General features: G+C 43.8%; 1 non-coding gene across 1 annotated transcript; it reads left to right on the top strand.

The window, feature by feature from the left end:
• The first annotated feature begins 365 nt into the window (after positions 1 to 365).
• On the top strand, positions 366 to 440 carry Trnaw-cca (transfer RNA tryptophan (anticodon CCA)). The gene has a single exon. It is a non-coding gene; the product is annotated as a tRNA-Trp (tRNA).
• The last annotated feature ends 24,950 nt before the right edge of the window (positions 441 to 25,390 follow it).

Genomic DNA, 25,390 nt, shown 5'->3' with positions numbered 1-25,390 from the left:
GAGACTCGAACTCGGGACCTTTGCCTTTCGTGGGCAAGTGCTCTACCTTCTGAGTTACCCAAGCACGACTCACGCCCCGTCCTCACAGCTTTAGTTCTGTCAGTACCTCGTCTCCTACCTTCCAAACTTTACAGAAGCTCTCCTGCGAACCTTGCAGAAGAGGCACTCCTGAAAGAAAGGAAGCTGCAGAGTGAAAATCTCATTCCGGGAACATCCCCCAGGCTGTGCCTAAGCCATGTCTTCGCAATATCCTTTCTTTCAGGAGTGCTAGTTCTGCCAGGTTCGCAGGAGAGCTTCTGTAAAGTCTGGAAGGTAGGAGACGAGATGCTGGCAGAAGTAAAGCTGTGAGGACGGGGCGTGAGTCTTGCTTGGGTAGCTCAGTTGGTAGAGCACTTGCCCGCCAAAGGCAAAGGTCCCGAGTTCGAGTCTCGGTCCGGCACACAGTTTTAATCTGCCAGGAAGTTTCTTTGTTGTCAGTTTACAGGTAGTCATACGCATAAAATTATTCCTTCTACAGTTCGGAAAGGTCATACGCAGAAAACGGTTACTTCTACGAACCGAAAAGATATGTAAATAATTTGTTATGCTTGAACATTGTATTTGAGTTCGTTAACTGTTCAACATGTTACTTCAGATTTGAATAAATTTTGTTCGTAACTGTCAAATAAGTCAGCTTCTGAAGGTCCTCGTACAAAGATCTCAGGTCATAATGCGTATTTGTTAGTTTCAATTTGGTCTTCGGCAACGGAATACTGAAATAACATTATTTTTACTCGCTTCAGCAATGCATGAAATTTTAAATGTTGAGCCATTAACAGCTCTGCTTAACGATATCAGTGCAGAATTACGTGATTGGAAAGGCGAGGAATTCTCGTTTTTGGCTGGTAGCTCAGATGGCAGAGGTTGATGAAACTGACTGGTAAACATTAAGAAAGTCACGATGCCGTGCCAGTATCTAGGAGAAGAGGACGTCCTTGTACAGTGAATTCCTCTGACAGCGAAGATGTAGGTGATGTAGAAAGTGCGAATAAAAAACATAGAAGAGCTTTGTTGCAACCAGATGCAGAACTTAGGCTTTACAATGTTAATCAAATAGCAAAATTTGTGGAGGCAAGGAATGCCTCAAAATGCTGGAAAACTGGTTACAGTGCCAAGTTAGTAGACATATGCGTCAAATGTGGAATAAATTTATGTATTGTGAAAAATAATTGTTTAGAAGGTTATCATACAACGTTAAGATTTGTTTATTGGCCTGCCAGAAATTATGGCGTGGTTATCGTTTTCTTGCGTTCATGGAGTTGTTTAGGAGCACCAACAAAAACACATATTTCAAAAAATTTTGCATTATCAATTCTTTTTTCTGTGTACATTAGCATATGTAGTTCACTGCTTCAAATAAAATATACACGTAGATGAATAAAATGTTTTATTGAAGAAAGAGGAAAGAAAATACAAAGAAGAGACTAGCATGTTTTCACGATAAGAAGACTTTTGAGGTCGACGTATGTGGACCTCCATCTATGCCGTACTGGATAGTCATAAAGTGTTTCATTTGCATTTGTGTCACGCTTGTTTATTAGTTTACTGGCAAATATGAAAAGAAAAGTTTCCTGCGAATTTTTTTATCTCGGGGGTGAAGAGGATAATATCTTCTGGTAAACCTTCCGGGAAGTAAGGTCGTGGTCCATGAAACTCTTCAGCTCCTAACGTTTCGTCCAGAGCTGCGCTGGACATCTTCAGAGGGGTGTTTCTCCTCCGGTGAGTCTTGCCGACTGACGGGTCGACGTGGGCGTGGCCAGAGTTACACGTGATATGCAGAGATAATCTTTGTCAGAGATAAAACTTAACTATCGATCGTAATCTCTGGACGAAACGTTAGGAGCTGAAGAGTTTTATGGACCACGACCTTACTTCCCGGAAGGTTTACCAGAAGATATGTCATCCGGTCGTGAAAGCCTTCATACTATGAAGAGGATAATACCCACTTTAACAGTGGATTGTATTCTGTACTGCTCGATTACGTCTCGGATTTGTTATTTCTGATTGCGCGCTGACGGTGATACATGGCAGCATGGATGCGTTTACTGATGGAAGAGTTGAGCGATACACGCCTCATGTACGGGTTCACTGAATGCAGCGGGGCAGCTGTACAGCGGCGCTGTGTTCAACTGTTCCCGCAGTGATGGAAACAGCATCACTGTGTGCATGTTTCGTCTCACAGCTGAGACTTGTGTTCATTACTCTATGTTTTGTGTTGTACGTTTTGGTGATCACATATTATAGGATTTTGCACTACTGTGAAGGTATTTTCACATTAACAAGGATGATTGGTGCAACAAACCGATTCGGTCGTAATTAAATTATTACGGTGTAACGAGCGACGGGAAACTAAGGATCCTTACACCAAAAAACTCAGAAACAATGTCTCAATGTTCAAAATGTTCAAATGTGTGTGAAATCTTACGGGACTTAACTGCTAAGGTCATCAGTCCCTAAGCTTACACACTACTTAACCTAAATTATACTAAGGACAAACACACACGCCCATGCCCGAGGGAGGACTCGAACCTCCGCCGGGACCAGCCGCACAGTCCATGACTGCAGCGCATTGACCGCTCGGCTAATCACGCGCGGCAAACAATGTCTGAAAAACTTCTGAAATTCTGACGGTAGAGAACACACCGTCTATCCAGAAAGTTCCGAGTCTTATTTTATTCCTGGCGTAAAAGCGACGTCAGCGAAGTAACTAAGGTGTCAGATGGAAGCTAACAGCTGTGAACAACAGACGTGCGTTCTATCAGCCGGTTGTGAGCAGCCAGTATTAAGTAGTGGACGAGCGGCGTTCTTTGTGTCACAGTCTAAATGGAGCAGCGTGTCTAAATCAAGTGTTCAGAACAGTCTTGTGACATGATCAACAGCCACGAGAATTATCTCATTTTTCGGTCTGTGGAACGAGAACTGAATCTAGTCTAATATAAGAGAAAAATGTGTGCAAAGTTTGTCCCGCACACCTTGAGTCTCGAACAATTTCGTGTTGTCATCACCAACATACCTCAAAAGGAAAAATTGCGCAATGGGTCTCTGATGGTTCACCAAGACCAAAGAAGGTGAGAATGTGACGTGCCAGTTGAACAACATCCCAAAGGAATTTTCTGGCTGTTTCGCGTGGTTGAAAGAACGTTCCGTGCTTCATTCTATGTAGAACTCTCGAACCATTAAAACTATCATCCTAACTCTTCTCTATTTTTTATTAGTCTAATCTCGAAAGTTTTTGGACTGACTGGGTAATTAAATATAGTACGCTATTTAAAGACCATTATCCTGGATTTTAATGTAATTGGTCCATTTACTTACATATCTCTTTTGTGTATTACGGCAAATAGCTTGGATGGCAGTGAAATATTATCCATTTTATTTTTCTCTATCCCAGTTTTAGATCTGAAGACAACCTACGCTGAAGAGCCAAAGAAACTGGCACACCTGCCTAATATCGTATAGGACCGTTGCGAGCATGCAGAAGTGCCGCAACACGACGTGACATGGACTCGACTAATGTCTGAAGTAGTGCTGGTGTGAATTGACACCATGAATCCTGCATGGCTGTCCATTATCTGTAAGATTACGAGGAGGTGGAGATCTCTTCTGAACAACATGTCGCAAGGCATCCCATATATGGTCAATAATGTTCATGTCTGGGGTGTCTGGTGGCCAGCGGAATTGTTTAAACTCAGAAGAGTGCTTCTGGAGCCACTGTTAGCAATTTTAGACGTGTGGGGTGTCGGATTGTCTTGCTGAAATAGCCCAAATGCGTCGGAATGCACAATGAACATGAATGCATGCAGGTGATCAGACAGGATGCTTACGTACGCGTCACCTGTCAGAGTAGTATCTGGACGTATCAGAGGTCCCATATCACTCCAACTGCACAAGCCGCACACCATTACAGAGCCTCCACTAGCTTGAACAGTCTTCTGCTGACATGCAGGCTCAACGAATTCATGAGGTTGTCTCCATACCCATACACGTTCATCCGCTCGATACAATTTGAAACGGGACTCGTCCGATCAGGCAAGATGTTTCCAGCCGTCAACAGTCCAATGAGGGTGTTGACGGGCCCAAGCGAGGCGTAAAGCTTTGTGTCGTGCAGTCATCAAGGGTACACGAGTGGGCCTTCGGCTCCGAAAGCCCATATCGATGATGTTTCGTTGAACGGTTCGCAGGCTGACACTTGTTGATTGCCCAACATCGGAATCTGCAGCAATTTGCGGAAGGGTTGCACTGCTGTCACGTTGAACGATTCTCTTCAGTCGTAGTTGGTCCCGTTGTTGCAGGATCTTTTTCCAGTCGCAATGATGTCGGAGATTTCTTGTTTTACCGGGTTCCTGATATGCACGATACACTTGTGAAACGGTCGTGCGGGAAAATTCCCACTTCATCGCTACCTCGGAGATTCTGTGTCCCATCGCTCATGTGCCGACCGTAACACAACGTTCGAACTCAAAAGTTTTGATAACCTGCCATTGTAGCAGCAGTAACCGATCTAACAACTGCGCCAGATACTTGTCTTATATATTCGTTGCCGACCGCAGCGCCGTATTCTGTCTGTTTACCTATCTTTGTATTTGAATACGCATACCTATACCAGTTTCTTTAGCACTTCACTGTAACTCAGCTGGAGCCGCTAAGAATCACTTTGTCCTGCGACATAAAACTGCTATTCTGTAAATTTTTTTCTTTCCTTTTGTACCTGAGGCTCTTCTCTGGCATTTATTTTTCGTCCAGCTGGTCCTGAAGAGCTTCGTAGTATGTCCCACTTATTGTTCTACATTTTACAAGTTACTCAGTAACAAGAATATGTTTTACAACACTGTGTTTTATAACACAGATTAAAACTGTGTGCCGGACCGATACTCGAACTCGGGACCTTTGCCTTTCTTTGGCAAGTGCTCTACCAGCTGAGCTACTCAAGCACGACTCACGCCCCCTCCTCACAGATTTACTTCTGCCAGTACCTCGTCTCCTACCTTCCAAACTTTACAGAAGCTCTCCTGCGAACCTTGCAGAACTAGCACTCCTGAAAGAAAGGATATTGCGGAGACATGGCTTAGCCACAGCCTGGGGGATGTTTCCAGAATGAGATTTTCACTCTGCACCGGAGTGTGCGCTGATATGAAACTTCCTGGCAGATTAAAACTGTGTACCGTACCGCGACTCGAACTCGGGACCTTTGTCTTTCGCGGGCAAGTGCTCTACCACACAGTTTTAATCTGCCAGGAAGTTACATATCAGCGCACACTCCTCTGCAGAGTGAAAATCTCGTTCTGGGAACACCCCCCTCCGGCTGTGGCTAAGCCATGTCTCCCCAATATCCTTTCTTTCAGGAGAGCTAGTCCTGCAAGGTTCGCAGGAGAGCTTCTGTAAAGTTTGGAAGGTAGGAGACAAGGTACTGGCAGAAGTAAATCTGTAAGGATGGGGCCTGAGTCGTGCTTGGGTAGCTCAGTTGTTAGAGCACTTGCCCGCGAAAGGCAAAGGTCCCGAGTTCGAGTCTCGGTCCGGCACACAGTTTTAATCTGCCAGGAAGTTTCAAATCAGCGCACACTCCGCTGCAGAGTGAAAATCTCTTTCTGGAATAGCACCCTCTGTCATTCAGCGCCATCAGAAAATTGAAGTTGACAGATGCCGTGCCCATCACGACACAATCTCAAGCAAGAGGGTACAGTCCCCACGTAACGAATCTTTTTGGCGCTTTAATGAACCTTCGAGGTAGGGCGTATTTCAATTTTTTTCGAAACATCTTTTGTTATTAACGTATTTTTGTATTATATTTCTGCTTCCCCACGTCCACCGGCTGCAATCTCTGGAAGTTACTTGCTTTATTGCCTTCTAGCTGGTCTTAGTACTCCTTCTTTGCTATGGCTGTCTCAGATGACATATGCTGCCCCATCTTCCATTTACAAGGGGACACTTTCACGGCACAGTCGCTTTGCCGCGTTGCTTGCCTGTTGGCGCCAGCGCTTATGTTGTTTTCTGCCACAGTAGAGTACCTGCAGGAGCAGAACAGCCACTCACAGTGCCACGGCTAGGCGTGGAGCAGCGTGTTGTTGCAGCAAGGAGCTAATATCGTGGTGTACTGAGATACCACACAAGAAGAGTTTGCAACGATTGGCACCAGAAGCACCGTCGACGTTCGTCGGAAGAAGGAACATCGCTGGGCAAAAACCAGTCACGCTGCCCTCGAGTATCGCGCCCCCTGGAGCGGCAGGGTCACCAAGAAGAGGGACGCGCACGTAAGTAACCGTGCACGAGCTGAAGTTGGAAGTTGTCAGTCCGAGTCTTCCTAGAGAGTTCCTGCGGAACGTTCGTCGTGTCTTCAAGTCTTCAGTTTGTCGAGTGATACAGAAACAGTGGCACATAGATAGGCAGTGGTTAGTGTTCAGCAGAAACAGAACAGCGAATACAATTATTATCGTGTATGGACGGAGACCACCTGCCTAGACATTTAACTGAGGATGTTAGCTTGGAACTGTTCTCCTAATAGTACATTAAGACAGAGGATTATATCATGGTATAATATATGTTACTACCTCGCTAGTTCTAATTTTGTGCCTGTAAGTTGTAGATCTAATTAAAGTAAATATATTTATTTTGAAAGGAGTAGAGCATTGATAATAAGTGGTTACTGAGAATCATGTTGCACGTGACAGTATATCATTGTGTTAAGTAGAGGTAGAAGATATTTCAAGCACCAGCAATAATGTCTCTATCGACAAAACTTTCAAGTCCAGGTACGTTAGGAACTCCAGCACCTCCACGTACAATGGCTACAGTGAGCCAACCATTACCATGATCAAAAGTATCATTAATGTCAATACTAAAATTAAGTCTACAACTACAGAAAACACTAGGTCCGTCGACAAGTGCAGTAGCGGCAACACTCTTAACTTCTTGTCCCCAGCTGTTGTCGCGAAATTGATGTTCTCGATGGTTTTATAAACTGTCTGTTTAGAACGGCGACGAATTCTCCTGTAAGGCATCGTGGTGGCGTTCAATGAAGTTGCCTGTGCAGCAGCAGCAGCGCGAATGAGCCTCTCTATCAACAAAACTTTCAAGTCCAGGTACGTTAGGAGCTCCAGTACCTCCACGTACAATAGCTACAGTGAGCCAACCATTACCATGATCAAAAGCATCATTAATGTCAATACTAAAATTAAGTCTACAACCACATAAAACGCAAGGTCCGTCGACAAGTGCTGTAGCGGCAACACTCTTAACTGGTATGCGGTTCTTCTTGTCCCCAGCTGTTGTGGCGAACTCGATGTTCTCGATGGTTTTATAAACTGTCTGTTTAGAACGGCGACGAATAAGCTGATTTACCAAAGTCTTTATTAGCAACTGCATTGAACGCCGCCACGATGCCTTACAGGAGAATTCGTCGCCGTTCTAAACAGACAGTTTATAAAACCATCGGGAACATCGAGTTCGCCACAACAGCTGGGGACAAGAAGAACCGCATACCAGTTAAGAGTGTTGCTGCTACTGCACTTGTCGACGGAGCTTGTGTTTTCTGTGGTTGTAGACTTAATTTTAGTATTGACATTAATGATACTTTCTCACATGGTAATGGTTGGCTCACTGTAGCCATTGTACGTGGAGGTACGGGAGTTCCTAACGTACCTGGACTTGAAAGTTTCGTTGATAGAGACATTATCGCCTATCGTACCTACCATATGGCAGAACTTGCAAATAAAGACTTTGGTAAATCTGCTTCTATGTCGCCTTCTGCATTGTCTTTGTATACTCGTAATAAGAGAAAAATATCTGTAAATGAGTCTGTATTCATGTGGGTGAAAGGTAAAGGAGTATGTGAATATGTAAAGTTTGAGAATATATTGACAATAGGTGGCTATAAAGAATTATATTGCATGTAACAGTATATCATTGTATTAAGTCTAGATAGAGCAGAATATACAGATGAATATAGTGTGCATCGTATCACGTAAATATTTACTTCTTCCTCTTTGATGTAGGAAATTCGGAAAACTGTGTTTAACAATTCCGCATTAGCGGTGCTGTCATCGGAAATACTACCATTCATATCACGCAGTGAAGGTATTGACTGTGTCTTTCCGCTGGTGTAATTTACAAACGACCAGAATCTCTTTGGATTTTGTATCAAATTTCGAGGCACAGTTTCGTTGTGGATGCTATTAAAAGCGTCTTGCACTGAAGTTCGCGCTAAGTTTTGATCTTCTGTAAAAGATTACCAATCTTGGAGATTTTGTGTTCTTTTCAATTTGGCATGCTTTTCCGTTGCTTCTGCAGCAGTGACCTGGATTGTTTTGTGTACCATCTTGTTATTGTTGTTGTGGTCTTCAGTCCAGATCCTTGTTTGATGCAGCTCTCCATGCTACTCTATCCTGTGCAAGCTTCTTCATCTCCCAGTACCTACAGCAATATAGATCCTTCTGAATCTGCTTAGTGTATTCATCTCTTGGTCTCCCTCTACGATTTTTACCCTCCACGCTGCCCTCCAATACTGAATTGGTGATCCCTTGATGCCTCAGAACATATCCTACCAACCGATCCCTTCTTCTAGTCAAGTTGTGCCACAAATTTCTCTTCTCCCCAATTCTATTCAATACCTCGTAATTAGTTATGTGATCTACGCATCTTATCTTCAGCATTCTTCTGTTGCACCACATTTCGAAAGCTTCTATTCTCTTCTTGTCTAAACTATTTATCGTCCATGTTTCACTTCCATACATGGCTACACTCCATACAAATACTTTCAGAAACGACTTTTTGACACTTAAATCTATACTCGAACTTAACAAATTTCTCTTCTTCAGAAACGCTTTCCTTGCCATTTCCAGTCTACATTTTATATCCTCTCTACTTCGACCATCATCAGTTATTGTGCTCCCCAAATAGCAAAACTCATCTACTACTTTTAGTGTCTCATTTCCTAATCTAATTCCCTCAGCATCACCCATTTAATTCGACTACATTCCATTATCCTCGTTTTGCTTTTGTTGTTGTTCATCGTATATCCTCCTTTCAAGACACCGTCCATTCCGTTCAACTGCTCTTCCAGTTCATTTGCTGTCTCTGACAGAATTACAACCTCAAATTTATGTTTCTTCTCCATGGATTTTACTTTCTGCTCCGAATTTTTCTTTTGTTTCCTTTAGTGCCTGCTCAATGTACAGATTAAATAGCATCGGGGATACGCTACAACCCTGTCTCACTCCCTTACCAACCACTGCTTCCCTTTCATACCCCTCGACTCTTACAACTGCCATCTGGTTTCTGTACAAATTGTAAATAGACTTTCGCCCCCTGTATTTGACCCCTGCCACTTTCAGAATTTAGAAGAGAGTATTCCTGTCAATATTGTCAAAAACTTTCTCTAAGTCTACAAATGCTCGAGAAGTACCATCTTATATTGACTTATTTAGTACAGATCTGTCATTTGCCCTAGATATCGTTTCTTTGAATTTAAGCCACACCTGACGTCAACTTTCACTGTTAGCTGGGAAGTAGTGAAGACTGTCTCTTAGGAAGGCGTCAAGCGAATTTCTCTCTTTTTTCAAATAGATATATTTTGCGTTTACTTTCGCTGATTTTGATGTTACAGTGGTCAGTCTATTTACAACGACCTTCTGGTCAGTAATCCCTGTATCCATCATGACGCTCCCTATTTGCTCAAGGTTTTTTGTTGCTAAGGGATCAAGTATATTTTCACAACCATTTACACATCGAGTGCGCTCCTGAATTAACTGTTCAAAATAATTCTCGGAGAAAGCATTTTGTACAATTTCTAACGATTGTACCTACCATCGGCTTTGAACATGCGTTTCCGCCAACATATCGAGCATGGATTGAATTCATCACCAACTATAACTGTATGATTGGGGTACCTATTTGAGATGGCACCAAGTTTCCTTTGAACTGTGCAGCAACTCAATCATCAGGATGGGGGGAAGAAGTCGGTAAAAGGAACCATTATTAACTTATTTCGGTTGTCAAGTATAACTTTACCACACTAACTCACAGGAACTATCTACTTCAATGTTGCTACAAGATAAACCACTTCTAACAGCAGAAGGAACTGCGCCGTTTCTTCCTTTCCCGCAGTGAGATATTGAATTGAAAGTTTCTCAAAAAGGTGACATTAATCAGCAGTTCTTAAGGTAAATGAATTTACGTAAGGTGACTGTCGCGACATTGAGGTAACCCACATTGATGATGAACAATGATTTCTTGGATGAGCACTGTACGGTGCAGCTCTCTGGAATTTCGGTATTGCTGATTGAAACCTTATCTCTTCTGTTCCGTCACCTAATCATCCTTTGTTGTAATAGCTTTGCATTAGGACAATCAGTAGGCTGGTATGTGTCATTGGTCGAAGGTGGCAACCGATCAAACCCACACAACTCATGTGATAAAATGTCACGTGCAGTAAGGGAAATGGTCGGATAAAATATCTCAGGAGAGTTCTGGATCGGACTGAAAAGCAAATAACAAAAGAACGCAAATAGTGTTCGGTCGTCCGCCCCCGAACAATCCCCCTCCAACTTCTCCTATTTCGCTGCTGAAACACGTTCAAAATACGATACGCATTATGTAGGTGATAAGGACACAGGATGGTAATTTTTGTTAAATGGTGACCTCAGCTAACTATAATAAAAATCAACAATTATTAAGGCAGCAATGTACAAGCACATTGACTAACATGCTGTCAGCACAAGTTCCGAATTATAAAAGATAAATTGGTAGGTAGAAAACAAATGAAGCAGCCTCTATCAGTTTTTATCAGTGGCATTAGATTAACGTCTTCCACAGATCGAGAGGTTTCTCTGAGTATAAATGTTCATTACGTTTGCAAAAGCGTTCGGTGATTTATTGAAAAGCACATATTTTATGAAATAAAATTAGGATTACATAGTCTTTATCCCAAAGTGTTTTATTTCAAATATCTGTTAAATAAGTGAATAAAATACACAGAAAACACTTCAACACGCCGCCGCTAGCTGTATGTAATTAGTTCTTTCTGAACACCGTTAGATCATTTTCAAAAATTTCGGTTGAACTTGTCTCCAGCATTAGCCAGATTTCAGTACTTACAACGATTTGCGCTACAGTGGTCTCTACTAGCGCCGGGAGCTCTGATTATTTCCCAACACAGTTACAACAGGTTACAATTAAAATGCTGATTGCAGCTACGTCTACCATCTTTCTGTATTCGCCCTGCACTCTTTGATACTGAAGCCCTTTCTGTACTTCCCCGGGACCCCTGTAACCCAAAAGAAGATAACAGCCCAGTCCAACCCACACAGCCCCCACTATCCATGTAGCTGCCTCCTGTGTACAGTGGACCCCTGACTTATTAAGCGGAACTTGATTCCCCACCACCCTGCACGGTCGCAGAACCGTCTGAGTGTCCGATTCGTACCTCTACTCGGCTCTGTACCAAAGGTCCACAATTGTTCATGTCGAAGATGCTAGAGATGGTGAGCTCTGCCTTCGTGTCGCAAGGCCAGATCGGTCGTCTTTAGTACTTCAATTAGTCACCCATAACTTTTTTTTCTTTTTGTAGACCTGAGTTACTTGTCGAAATCCAAGCGAGACTCATAACCCGTCTTCAAGCACTACTTCCACCAATACCCCGTCTCCTACCTTCCAAACTTCACAAAAGTTCTCCTGCATACATTGCGGGGTTAGTACTCCTGTTTGAAAAACGATACTGCGGGGAAGTGGTTTAGCCACAGCCTATGGAACAGTTTCCAGAAATTATTTTCACGCCGAAGCCGAGAGTGCACTGTTTTGAAACTTCATGGCAAATTAGAACTCTGTGTTGGTCAACAACTCGACCCCAGAATGTGCTTTTCGCGGGTAATGCTCTTACAGAATTCTCTGAAATTTCAAAAGCAGGTAGAAATAAATTATGAGGATCGATCTCAGTGCAGCAAGATATGCAGGAGAACTTCTGTCAAGGTCGGAATATATGAGATGAAGTACCGGCGGAAGTAGAGCTGTGAGGGCAGCTCAGCTGGTAGATCACTTGCCTGCGTAAGAGAAAGGTCTTACGTTCTAGTCCTCTAGTGCCACACAGCTTTAATCTGCCGGAAGCTCCTCTCCGTTCTACTTGATGTCACGACAGCAGACTTCAGTATCCTGGAAGAAGTCTTTCACTCTGCAGCAGAATCTGTGCTACTGTGAAACTCTCAAATGGATTGAAACTGTGAACGCGACAGGGTCTCGAACCTGGATACTTTACTTTGACGGGTAGTGCTCTTACAGACCGAGGTACCCGGGCACTACGCACAATCTGCCTTCAAAATACAGATTCTGCACGTACCTTTCTTGCTCAAACTTTACAGATTCGTTTTTTCATCGTGTCCCCTAATTCCTCTAACGGGAAAAAATTCAGGAATGTTAAATGAAAAAAGGATATTATTTTAAAGAGGGTTAGCAATCACAAATTCCTTCCGTAGAAATTAATTCAATAAACAGTTATCAATCGCTATAGACGCCAGAACTGAAGGTACACAACTGTCAAACAAGCCACTACACTGAAAAGCAGCTGCTGCATTTCCAGCTGACTAGGTCATCCGCTGTTTGTTTACTACGGTTTGCTTAAAATCTGCGTGGCATTAAAAGAACAATTAACGTTATTACTTGTCATGGTAATAATGTCAGCGTCCAATCCTCGTAGTTATAATCAAGCAAGGAGTGGGTAGCGATGGACGCTTTCAGTTTTCTTTCGATTTTGCAGTTCTACCTCCCGTAACTGTTGCAGGAACGCGGCTGTGCTCGTTGAACTTTGTAGCGAATAGTGACGAAACTTGTCGGTAGATCGGTAGCGACCAACTTTTCGAACATGCTGGGAGACAAAAAATTTGTCATTAATTGACAAAGGATGTCTCTTACGGAATCTAAAAGTAAGTATTTCTAACGGCAGAAGCTGCACGTGTGGCGTGTTCGAGAGCTGCCGCGCTTAAAGTGTATCCTGATTGATGTCAATGAGGCGGAACAAGGACTCTTCGATGCGACTGTGGAAGGCCTGAGAGAATTGGCAGTTGCAGGGAGCGTCGAAAGGCATTTGCATGTCTGTTCACAGTGCAAGCTGGTGGCAGATAGAAGCAGTAAGCTATAAAGGAGCGAGCGTTTACACTCGCGAGCAATATGCTAGAGAGCAGCTGTTGAGCCGCTCGGAGTAAAAACTGAGGCGAAGAATCTCGTCTGAGGGTTCTGTGAGCCGCACTATTCGCGAGAGTGTAGACGCATACGAACGTCAAACACGCAGCAGTGCCGCTCCAACAAAGCATCTATCACGCCTTAGCGGAGAAGTGAGGCAGCTGTTGCCGCCATTTCCAGGGACCTAGTGATTTGAAGCGTATCAGACGCAGTAAAGCTAACTGAAGATAAAAATAAATGCATTTTTGTCACACGTCTCCTATCGAGTAATGAAACGCGTCTTATTCTCAGATGAATGTGGTTCCCTAGGTTTCTGTATTAGCTCGACATCAAAAGACGGAAAGTCGCGTATGTACGAGGTGCATTCAAGTTCTAAGGCCTCCGATTTTTTTCCCGTACTGGAAAGAGATAGAAACATGCGCATTGTTTTAAAATGAGGCCACGTTCATTGTCAATACGTCCCAGAGATGGCAGCACCGTACGGCAGATGGAATTTTACCGCCAGCGGAGAGAATGAGAACTGTTTTAAATACTTAAAATGGCGACGTTTTCCTTACTTGAACAGCGTGCAATCATTCGTTTTCTGAATTTTCGTGGTGTGAAACCAATTGAAATTCATCGACAGTTGAAGGAGGCATGTGGTGATGGAGTTATGGATGTGTCGAAAGTGCGTTCGTGGGTGTGACAGTTTAATGAAGGCAGAACATCGTGTGACAACAAACCGAAACAACCTCGGGCTCGCACAAGCCGGTCTGACGACACGATCGAGAAAGTGGAGAGAATTGTTTTGGGGGATCGCCGAATGACTGTTGAACAGATCACCTCCAGAGTTGGCATTTCTGTGGGTTCTGTGCACACAATCCTGCATGACGACCTGAAAATGCGAAAAGTGTCATCCAGGTGGGTGCCACGAATGCTGACGGACGACCACATGGCTGCCCGTGTGGCATGTTGCCAAGCAATGTTGACGCGCAACGACAGCATGAATGGGACTTTCTTTTCGTCGGTTGTGACAATGGATGAGACGTGGATGCCATTTTTCAATCCAGAAACAAAGCGCCAGTCAGCTCAATGGAAGCACACAGATTCACCGCCACCAAAAAAATTTCGGGTAACCGCCAGTGCTGAAAAAATGATGGTGTCCATGTTCTGGGACAGCGAGGGCGTAATCCTTACCCATTGCGTTCCAAAGGGCACTACGGTAACAGGTGCATCCTACGAAAATGTTTTGAAGAACAAATTCCTTCCTGCACTGCAACAAAAACGTCCGGGAAGGGCTGAGCGTGTGCTGTTTCACCAAGACATCGCACCCGCACATCGAGCTAATGTTACGCAACAGTTTCTTCGTGCTAACAACTTTGAAGTGATTCCTCATGCTCCCTACTCACCTGACCTGGCTCCTAGTGACTTTTGACTTTTTCCAACAATGAAAGACACTCTCCGTGGCCGCACATTCACCAGCCGTGCTGCTATTGCCTCAGCGATTTTCCAGTGGTCAAAACAGACTCCTAAAGAAGCCTTCGCCGCTGCCATGGAATCATGGCGTCAGCGTTGTGAAAAATGTGTACGTCTGCAGGGCGATTACGTCGAGAAGTAACGCCAGTTTCATCGATTTCGGGTGAGTAGTTAATTAGAAAAAAATCGGAGGCCTTAGAACTTAAATGCACCTCGTATATCCAAGGTTGAAGGGTTCCTTCCCGACAGTTAGGAGAGAAAATGCGATCGACTCAAGATAGTTGGTAGCAAATAAGGAAGCTATTTTATCATTCGTTAAGGTTTTTACTTGCAATTCTTGATTAATATTTCCTCACACATCTCCTACCTTCGTCTTGCATAGTCTTTAACTTATTTTCTACTTCACAATTTTGGCTACTCTCTATTTCACAAATTTATCGTAATTTTTCTTCAGCTTGGTTTGACTTGAATAATTATGATCTCCACTTTAACTTGAAACATGTATTTCATTCTAACATTCTGTTTTTAACAGGGATACAGGTTCCTTATGAACGCAGTCTGAATATCCTAAGTCATTGTACATGCAACGTTTTATCGGATTCGTGGGGGCTTCAGAAAGTAAGCTACAAATGTCATCCCACGTTAAGACCATTGTGCAACAAGAGTAGCGGATTGTCAGAAGGGAGTACGTGTCCCGAGTTTCCCGCAGTCACTGTGGGCAAAAAGTCTAAACCGCACACAGGTTGATCGTGAAGTTCTGGCGGTGTACAGACCGAACGCGATATCGCCTTCAACAGTAGTGAAATGGTGCCAACAATTTCAGAAAGGCCGCGGAGACGTGGATGAAGCTGTTCGGAAAGCCCAGATCTTGCACCATTCGCAATATTTCCATCTTTCCGGTAACCTGAAAGAGCATCTGGTGGGGGAGACATTTTCCAACGATGAAGACGTTCACACACCGGTTCTCGAACGCCTCCATGGCCCAGGAGCGGACCTCTGTTGTCGAGGAACTGAACGATGGCAGAACGTTCAGACCGTTGTTTATACTGACTGTGTTGAAAAATAGTATGACGCATGTGTATAACTTCGAGGTGTAGTGCAGCATTCATTAAAAGTTACTTGGCGTGTGTTAATAATATGTAACTCAGGTTTTGAAGTCCTCTCGTGTCATCTTCGTTACTCGAAATACATCTCTTCTACTGCTTTCCATACTTTGGGAGGAGGTAGCATGCACAAAAAAAACACCATTAAACAGGGGTTCTATAGTACATACGGCTCTATAGTACATACTGTAAGAGCTATGAGCGCTCTTGTTCAGGAGAAGAGACGATTTTCAAAGCACCGAAGATGAACAAGTGCTCATAGCTTAGTACTCATAACTCTTAAGGTATACACGTTAGCAACCACGTTTACTGGACATCTTTTTCTTGTTTCGATCCTTGTTACCTCCTCCCAAAATATGGAAAGCAAAGAGCTTTCGGGAGATGTGTCTCGCAACAGTGAACAGGAACAAGGGATCGTAGATCTTAAAGTATGCCCATGTTTGCTTTACTTTCTTTCCTGTTTCGGTCCATACTACCTCCTTTGAAAGTTCACAGGTGAGCTTCGGGCAGCGGGCTTCCGATTATAAAATGAAATAATGATGTGATGGTGGCCCTCAACTACGTACCCACTGACTCAGAGTTAAAATATTAGAAGTTACGGCTGGTTTCGTTGTCTAGGGGCTGGGATATATAGTTGCCGCATTACAAGCCAAATACTGCTGAGTCTACGGTACACAATATGAATATACACATGAATCGAATGGTCGAAGGTTCCTATCACTCGGAAATTGCGAATGTAACGTAGAAATTTATAAATGAAAGATTGCAATTAAATAAAATCTGTAGGTACTATCTTAACGACTTTAAATGATGAGTACGATAGTAGAAGTACTTTTGAGAATGCGTTATATTTCTGCAAAACACTTATTGGTGTCGATGGTCCAGCAATTAAGTAAAATATAAGTTGAATAACAGGGAAGCAATAGATTCCTACTTTACGTAATTAGTTATGAACAACAACATAGCTCGCGAGATATTCACTTCTAAACGCACCACGTCTTCACTGTGTAAACCACGGAAATCTCACACGTTCACAAGTCGGCACTCCGAAGTATTTCTATCTCCCACGATCACGCAAAAACCGCTCCACACTCTCCGTCTTTCCTGCGACCGTACATCCGTCGCGTTGTCGCGTCCAGCACCTCCCGTGTCCTGTCCCCTTCTGTTCTCCCACTTCCATCGAGTCTCCCCATTCACGAGGTAGGAATGTGATTAGGTAGAGCGCTCCCGCCGTGTCTGCAAGCCAACGCACCCACATAGACATATTGAAACACATATGAAATACTGGATTTACATTTAAATAACTTGAAATTAAATAAATGTTTATGGCTGGACCATAAACACGCTCTAACACACATTATTAAATACATAAATAAATTAAATAGACATATATCAAAGGAATAGCAAGCAAAAGAAGGCCAGTAGCTTAATGTCTCTGTGCTTTCTAAAACACAGTAAATAATTGGCCAATTTCTTCATGAATAGCATATATCGGATATAAACAAAGGCATAGATGAATAAATATATTTATTTATAAGCATGCTGCTACCTTTTTTTTTTCGTGTATCTGTGGAGTACTTATGGCATGACGCGATCGATAGTAATTGGCCAGTTTGACCTCCAATAACTCATGTACTATTCAAGTTACATGCCTGTAAATCATACCAATTTGCGTTTACACTAATAGCTTTCTAAAGACACGTCGATCAACGAAATCGGATGAACCGTTTAGACTTTGAAAATTCGTTGCTGGGTGTTACTTGTACAATTGACCATCAGATACTAAACTTTAAACTAATAAATATATTGAAAATCTGTAGCTACCATCTTAAACTGATAAAGATATTGAAAATCTCATTACACCATTATAATCGTTGGGGAAATAATAGTAATGCACGTGTTTCTTTTTGAGGTATCATGATTCATTAGGCTACTATTAATTTCTATATGAGCAGCGAAATGTCTGTCATGATGGTTTCACAACGTCCGCCATCTTTGGCACTCTCGGCATACAAGTCTCTTTCATCGACACAGCGTCACCAAGGAACTCCCAGCCACGTACTCGGCCTGTACCATGTGCTGGGGCTATCCCCTATAGTCCGGCTAACGTTCGGCACCATGTGTTTGTTGCCGGGTCCCAGCTTGCCGAGCGGCCCTTGCTGCTACGCCAACTCCGAACTTAGAATATTTCCAGGGCGCCCCACGTCGCCCGTTACCTCACATGGCTCACTCTGTATACGCAAATGCTCTGACGGATAAGGTGAGCAGCAATATCGATTGACTGCTGATAACGGTGTGATGTACAGGAAAGTGTCGTCTTTCTGTGGCTGTAGAAGGATACGGCATCACTTTGATAAAATTTCAATGTGGTGTAGTGAATGGCAGCTTGCTGTAAATGTCGGAAAACGGTACGTTAATGCAGATGAGTCGGAAAAACAGTCCTGTTATGTTCGAATACAGTATTAGTGTTTTGCTACTGGAACTGGAAAGGCAATGACTAGCAGTACTGCGAAGTACCGTCTATGACGCACGGTATGGAGACTTCGCGGAGCATGTGTATAGATGTAGACATAAATGATTTTATGGAACGAGAGTTTTGTAAGCGATATCTCTCGTGCGTGAATTATAATTCCTAGGATTTTTCCAATGACTTCCAGACTGACCCCAGCCTTTGCCACGGCTAGATTTACGTGATCGAGTCATATAAATCACTCCAGAGATCCACATCCACATACACTACTGGCCATTAAAATTGCTACACCACGAAGACGACGTGCTACAGACGCGAAATTTAACCGAAACGAAGAAGATGCTGTGATATGTAAATGTATGCAAATGATTAGCTTTTCAGAGCATTCACACAAGGTTGGCGCCGGTGGCGACATCTACAACGAGCTGACATGAGGAAAGTTTCCAACCGATTAATCATACACAAGCGGCAGTTGACCGGCGTTGCTTGGTGAAACGTTGTTGTGATGCCTCGTGTAAGGAGGAGAAATGCGTACCATCACGTTGCCGACTTTGATAATGGTCACATTGTAGCCTATCGCGATTGCGGTTTATCGTATCGCGACATTGCTGCTCGCGTTGGTCGAGATCCAATGACTGTTAGCAGAATATGGAATCGGTGGGTTCAGAAGGGTAATACGGAACGCCGTGCTGGATCCCAACGGGCTGTAACGGATCGTGCAGCCACGTCTCGATCCCTGAGTCAACAGATGGGGTCGTTTGCAAGACAACAACCATCTGCACGAACAGTTCGACGACGTTTGCAGCAGCATGCACTATCAGCTCGGAGACCATGGGTGCGCTTACCCTTGATGCTGCATCACAGACAGGAGCGCCTGCGATTGTGTACTCAACGACGAACCTGGGTGCACGAATGGCAAAACATTTTTTCGGATGAATCCACGTTCTGTTTACAGCATCATGATGGTCGCATCCGTGTTTGGCGACATCGCGGTGAACGCACATTGGAAGCGTGTATTCGTCATCGCCATACTAGCGTATCACCCGACGTGATGGTATGGTCACCACTTGTTCGCATTGACGGCACTTTGAACAGTGGGCGTTACATTTCAGATGTGTTACGACCCGTGGCTCTACCTTTCATTCAATCCCTGCGAAACCCTACCTTTCAGCAGGATAATGCACGACCGCATGTTGCAGGTCCTGTACGGGCCTTTCTGGATATACAAAATGTTCGTCTGCTGCCCTGGCCAGCACATTCTCCAGATCTCTCACTAATTAAAAACGTCTGGCCAATGGTTGCCGAGCAACTGGCTCGTCACAATACGCCAGTCACTACTCTTGATGAACTGTGGTATCGTGTTGAAGCTGCATGGGCACACGCCATCCAAGGTCTGTTTGACTCAATGCCCAGGCGTATCAAGGCCGTTATTACGGCCAGAGGTGGTTGTTCTGGGTACTGATTTCTCAGGATCTATGCTCCGAAATTGCGTGAAAATGTACTCACATGTCAGCTCTAGCATAATATATTTGTCCAATGAATACCCGTTTATCATCTGCATTTCTTCTCGGCGTAGCAATTTTAATGGCCAGTAGTGTATTTGAGGGAAATGACTGATTCCAATTGTCATTCATCTATCTTGTACTCAAACGTTATTCAATCGTTTCGCCAGGTTTCGAAGGTTACTTCGCATTAATTTATGTTAAATCGCTTCTGCCAACTTTGATCGCCTAGGAGCCTTTTCTGGACTTTTTTTAGCAATTTCCTAACGATGTCAACCCCCCATATGTAATTGCATCCCGTATTCTAGACGAGTTGAAATCACGTCCCCGACGTTTCATCCTGATTTACAGTCTCGGTGGTTTTCCCGTATCACCTGTAAACGAGACCCTACTGGAGAGTCTCAAAAAAGACACTGCAGATTTCCTCCCCCTCCTTGCCCAAATGTGCTATTGTTCCATTTAAAATAACTTCTGTGTCGTCAGGGCACCAAACAATAGCTAGTATTTCTTTATTCGGCGAAAATTTGACAGTAGCTCTTGCGAAGGGCCGGCCGGTGTGGCCATGCGGTTCTAGGCGCTACAGTCTGGAACCGCGTGACCGCTACGGTCGCAGGTTCGAATCCTGCCTCGGGCATGGATGTGTGTGACGTCCTTAGGTTAGTTAGGTTTAAGTAGTTCTAAGTTCTAGGGGACTGATGACCTAAGAAGTTAAGTCCCATAGTGCTCAGAGCCATTTGAACCATTTTTCTTGCGAAGGTGTAATGGGAAATAGTCTAACGCTGAATCGCAAACTTATACATCGTTGTCCCGCTTTCCTCGTGAGTACATACCACCTTAAAAAGTGTCTATATACGTTTTCGCAGAGTACCACTGTAATAAAATCTGTGCAAATTTCTTGCTACATCTGAGATCTCACTTGAGACACTGCGATTTTATGAGGCAGGAAAAACCTCGAAGATTTCGTTGCTTCCCACAAGCACGATCCTTTGAGCGTCATTTGTTCAACACTGTTCTATGCCTCTTGAGGCGGAGACCGTGATGACAGAAGAGTTTCAGTGTTTAGCGACCGTCGACATAATGGTCATCAGTGATGGGGTAGCTTAGAAGAGGACGACACTGAAAATCGGACGTGACGGTATAGAAGTGATTTAGGGAAAGCAATAAAAAAAACTTAATACCGATAGTCTGACGACCGTAGTTTTAAACCTGCTCATCCCGAACTAAAGCTCATTGCCCGAAACATTGTACAACATTTATCGGCCGTTACTGGCTACTTCGGCAAATGTCTCGTATATAGCGCCTCCATCGTCGTTCGGAATGATACAATAAGCCCTGAATATTTACTCCAAGTAGGGCATACACTAATGTTTGCAAAAACTGTAACACCTACAAGGATACACGTGGCTGAATTGCACTTTGTACCACAAAGTTCTGTACATGGCAACAGAAATATGATTAAGAGTAAATATTTGTAAAACTTCCTGGCAGATTAAAACTGTGTGCCCGACCGAGACTCGAACTCGGGACCTTTGCCTTTCGCGGGCAAATGCTCTACCAACTGAGCTATCCAAACACGACTCACGCCCCGTCCTCACAGCTTCACTTCCGCCAGTACCTCGCCTCCTACCTTCCAAACTTTACAGAAGCTCTCCTGCGAAACTTGCAGAACTGGCACTCCTGAAAGAAAGGATATTGCGGAGACATGGCTTAGCCACAGCCTGGCGGATGTTTCCAGAATGAGATTTTCACTGTGCAGCGGAGTGTGCGCTGACATGAAACTTCCTGGCAGATTAAAACTGTCTGCCGGACCGAGACTCGAACTCGGTTCTGCAAGGTTCGCAGGAGAGCTTCTGTAAAGTTTGGAAGGTAGGAGGCGAGATACTGGCGGAAGTTAAGCTGTGAGGACAGGGCGTGAGTCGTGCTTGGGTAGCTCTACGGCACGTTAGCTCAGCGTGTTCGGTCAGAGGGCTGCATGCTCTCTGTAATAAAAAATCTGAGTCAAGGAACCAACGATCAATTTGAATGGATGTCTTGTGACGTCCGCCCCGATCACACGCAACGAACTATATCGAACAAAATGAGTAAAAAAAAAAAAAAAAAGTTGGTAGATCACTTGCCCGCGAAAGGCAAAGGTCCCGAGTTCGAGTCTCGGTCCGGCACACAGTTTTAATCTGCCAGGAAGTTTCATATCAGCGCACACTCCGCTGCAGAGTGAAAATCTCATTCTGGATACATATTTGTAGTTGACATTTGACTTTGAGAAAACGTCATCCGCTGCACTCCTAGTCTCTAACCGTGATGGAATCAGAAGCGATTTCGATATGTTCACAGTGAATCTCCTTCCACACTGTTTGGATGCGACTCTGCAACGTGTCAACAAAGTCGGCTAGAGGATCATACCGAACAAATTGTTGACTGACCACGTATAATTTCCAGCGGGCAATATGCCAAGCGAAACGAGCAGGTCGTGGAGCAGTGGTAAGTGTCATTCGTCCAAGAGGGCTTGGACGTTACTTCCTGTTCACACTCCTATTGGGAGCCACATGACATTTGCTTTCCCGTAACCTACTTACAGACATTTAACTAAGCGCCAGCTGGAAGAGCCAGAAAGTGCGCTATCTGGGCCATGCAGGACGCGGTACGGAGATAAGAGCGTAGTGATTGCAGTGTCTTCCTTCTTCCCGGTGCAGCTGCCCAACAGTGATTTTTAAGTATTTTTCTGTCCTCAAGAATCGCGTAGTAGACTATGCAATTTGTAAGTCGTTTACCACAAATCGTATTACCATTCTCATTCTACTAAAGAAGGAACCTCCCCATCGCACCCCCCTCAGATTTAATCTTAAGATGACCCAGTAGATAGCCCGTCAAACACTGAACACAGATCAAGCACGAAAGCAGTAAGAAGATGTACTAAACTGTGAAGAAAGAAGCAAAATAGAAACAATGACGATCGAAGCTCAAGACGTGCAACATCGAGCATACTTCCGTAGCCACGGCGTCGTGGCTATGTGGTTATGATGTTGGACTGCGAAGAGGGACGGGTAGATGTGTGTTTAAATCTCGCTTTTTGCCCCAATTTATTTTTCACTAAATTATGAACTTTCCGTCCGGTCGTTAACGTGTCTTTTGTCCTTCTGTAGTCTCGACAACTGTCATACTATACAGTGATTACAGAAGATGTCATGTGGTAAGACTATATTACCATTTCAAGTAAATGTGACGAATAGTGAGAGCAGGTGAGATGCAGCATCGATCTTTCACAGAAATGAAAACAACAAATAAGCGGGTGTGAACTATGTTACAACAAAGGAATTCAAAAGTCAAAACTTTCAAAATGGAAACGCAAGAGTCATAACATGTGGCACTTGTGTAGAACAAATAGGAGGTATGTACGTGTGGAGGTCCATTTCTTACACGTCCCTGTTCCACAAGGACGTTACACCACGACATAGCCACAAATCGGAGTACAGCGAACAGACACGTCAATGACGGCACGAAAACTTCATAATTTTGTGAAAATAAATTGGGGCACATCTACATCTACATACATACTCGGCTAGCCACCAAGCGGTGTGTGGCGGAGGGCACAATTCGCGTGAAAGTCATAGTCATATCCGCCCCCCCCCCCCCCCCCTGTACCACTCGCGGATCGCGCGAGGGAAAAACGACTGTCTGAACGCCTCAGTACGAGCTCTTATTTCCCTTATCTTTGAATCGTGATCATTGCGCGATTTGATAGTTGGTGGTAATAATATATTCTCTACATCCTCTGTGAAGATTGGATTTCGGAATTAATGAGCAGCCTTTTCCGTTTAGCGCGCCGTCTATCTGCAAGTGTGTCCCACTACAAACTTTCTGCGAGATTTGTAACGCTCTCGCGATGGCTAAATGTACCAGTCACGAATCTTTCCGCTCTTCTTTGGACCTTCTCAATCTCTTGAATCAGACCCAACTGGTAAGGGTCCCATACTGACGAACAGTACTCCAAGACTGGACGAACTAACGTATTGTAAGCTATTTCCTTTGTTGAAGGACTTCATCGCTTCAGGATTGTACCAATAAACCACAATCTAGAGTTCGCCTTACCCGTTACTTGTGTAATCTGCTCGTTCCATTTGAGATTATTTAGAACAGCCACACCCAAATACTTGACGGACGTTACCGCTGCCAAAGACTGGGCATTTATTTTGTACTCGTACATTAATGGGGATTTTCGCCTTGTTATATGCAGTAGGTTACACATACTAATATTGAGAGATAACTGCCATTAATTACACCACGCATTTATTTTCTGCAAATCCTCATTGATTTGCTCACAACTTTCGTGTGTTAATACTTTCCTGTAGGCTACAGCATCATCGGCAAACAGTCTAAGGCCACTGTTAATACCATCAACCAGATCGTTTATGTAAATCGTAAAAAGCAGAGGACCTATTACGATGCCCTGGGGCACACCTGAATTTACGCTTGTTTCTGTTGAAGTCACCCCGTTCAGGACGACATACTGCTCCCCATCTGTTAGAAAATTTTCTATCCAACCGATATGTCATCAGTGTGTGATGTGAACACAGATCTCCGCTTTCCTAGTCTAACACCATAACCACGTAACCGGGACGCCGTAACCACGCACGCATGCTCGATGCTGCACATCTTGGCCCTGGACCGTTCGCTGTTTCTATCTCGCTTCTTTTTCTCACAGTTCAATAAACCTTCTTCCTGTTTTCATGTGTGATCTGTGTTCAGTTTTTAGCGGGCTATCTACAGAGCCATCTTACCACTAAATTTGACGGGGATGCGATGCGGAGTGTCCCTTATAAGAAGGCTGCTATATTACTCTCTGCTCACATTTGAACTTTTGCTATAAAATAGGATGATACACCTTTAAAATAAGAATGCTATGTAAACAAACATAAACGAATGAACTCTTCGTAAACGGTTATTGATCTCCTAGATATAAATATACAGGGTGAAGAAAAAATGCCGCGCTTGGAGATCGGCAGGCGATTGTTCACCCTAGTTCGGGACAAAAGTGTCTTTATCAAAACACCCCACACCACCGTACCAGCTGACGTAGTTCACAGAGTAAGACTGCTGGGACATCAAACCATCACCCGCCAAGGAGCTATCATTCAAATCCTCGTTAGGTTCCCCTTTTTTTGTAGTCGTCATATGAGATCTCCCTTACTTTATGAATGCATATGATTTACTTACTGGTGCGTTAATATAATTACTTATATACCTGCACCAGGAGTGGACGTAAGTAAAGGCGATGTATAACAGAGTATTTTTGTTGTACTTATCTTGTATTTTGCCTGAGTCAGGTAGCTGGTGATTCCTAATAATTAAAACTCCAGGTCATACAATTTGCAGAGGTTTATTTGTTGATGATAACATTTTTCCAAAGTCATTGCAGAATACATCAAACTTCACATGTAGTCTCTTTGACAATCCAACAGCTGGCAGACTGACTTACTGACCGAAAAGACTTGACTACAAACTGAACCCCTAGGCGAACTGACCCTCCATTGCCGTGTTTGCTTATATACACTCCTGGAAATTGAAATAAGAACACCGTGAATTCATTGTCCCAGGAAGGGGAAACTTTATTGACACATTCCTGGGGTCAGATACATCACATGATCACACTGACAGAACCACAG

The sequence above is a fragment of the Schistocerca nitens genome, chromosome 7 (assembly GCF_023898315.1).
Source record: "Schistocerca nitens isolate TAMUIC-IGC-003100 chromosome 7, iqSchNite1.1, whole genome shotgun sequence".
Lineage (NCBI taxonomy): Eukaryota > Metazoa > Arthropoda > Insecta > Orthoptera > Acrididae > Schistocerca > Schistocerca nitens.
The sequence above is the reverse complement of the archived record's forward strand: the minus strand, read 5'-3'. Positions and strand labels throughout refer to the sequence as shown.